The sequence below is a fragment of the Carlito syrichta genome, unplaced genomic scaffold (genome assembly GCF_000164805.1).
Source record: "Carlito syrichta isolate Samal-C Ts95f unplaced genomic scaffold, Tarsius_syrichta-2.0.1 Scaffold316401, whole genome shotgun sequence".
Lineage (NCBI taxonomy): Eukaryota > Metazoa > Chordata > Mammalia > Primates > Tarsiidae > Carlito > Carlito syrichta.
This window is the reverse complement of record NW_007260497.1, coordinates 477795-479113: the sequence shown is the minus strand read 5'-3', so window position 1 is coordinate 479113 and position 1319 is coordinate 477795.

Genomic DNA, 1319 nt, shown 5'->3' with positions numbered 1-1319 from the left:
GGTGTGGTAGCACATGCCTGTAGTTCCAGCTACTTGGAAGGCTGAGGCGGAAGGATCACCGGAGCCCAACAGGACAAGGCTGCGGTGGCTGTGAGCGTGCCACTGCACTCCAGCCTGGGCAACAGAGTGAGACACCAACTCAAAAAAAAAATTTAAAAAAAAAAAGAATTTTGGCCAGGCAAGGTGGCTCAAGCCTGTAATCCCAGCACTTTGGGAGACCAAGGCAAAAGGATTTGCCTGAGCTCAGGGATTCGAGACAAGCCTGGGCAACTTGGTGAGACCTCGTCTCTACAATTAAAAAAAAAAAATTAGCTGGGTGTGGCAACAGGTGCCTGTAGTTTCAGCTACTTGGAAGGCTGAGGTGGAAGGATCACCTGAGCCCAGCAGGTTGAGGCTGCCACTGCCCTCCACCCTGGGTGACAGAGTGAGACTCCAACTAAAAAAAATAATAATTCCTTTCCCATCCTCTATCGCCATAAAAGCATCCCCTTATTTTACCCTCTAAAGGCTTTATAGTTTTATTTATTTGTTTGTTTGTTTAATTTTTTATTTTTGAGTGAGAGTCTCACTCAGTCGCCCAGGTTGGAGGGCAGCGGCACACTCCCGGCCACCGCAACCCCAACCTGCTAGGCTCAGGAGATCCTTCCACCTCAGCCATCTAAGTAGCTGGAACTACAGGCATGCACCACCATGCCTGGCTAATTTTTTTATTTATTGTAAAGATGAAGTCTTGCCAAGTTGCCCAGACTGGTCTCAAACCTTGGGCTCAAGCAATCCTCTCACCCTGGCCTCCCAAAGTGCTGGGATTATAGGCGTGAGCCACTGTGCCTGGCCTTATAGTTTTACTTTTAACATTTAATCCACCTGGAATTTATTTTGGTGTTTGGTAACAAATAAGGGTTTGCACTTCCTTTTTTTCAATGTGTTTATTAAAATTTTTCTGGGCTAGGCACAGTGGCTCACACTTGGCAATCCCAGCACTTTGGGAAACTGAGGCAGGAGGATTGCTTGAGCCCAGGAGTTCAAGATCAGCCTGTACAACATAATGAGACCTTGTCTCTATGAAATCAAAAGAAGTTAACCTGGCATGTGGCATGTGCTGTTAGTCCCAGCTACTCAGGAGGCCGAGGTGAGAGGATCACTTGTGCCCAGGAGGTTAATTAAGGCTGTGGTGAGCCATGATTATACCACTGCCCTCTAGACTGGGTGACAGAGTGAGACTCCAACTCAAAAAAAAGAAAAAAAAATCAACAGCTCCTATTTATTTATTTATTTATTTATTTTATTTATTTATTTTTTTTTGAGTTGGAGTCTCACTC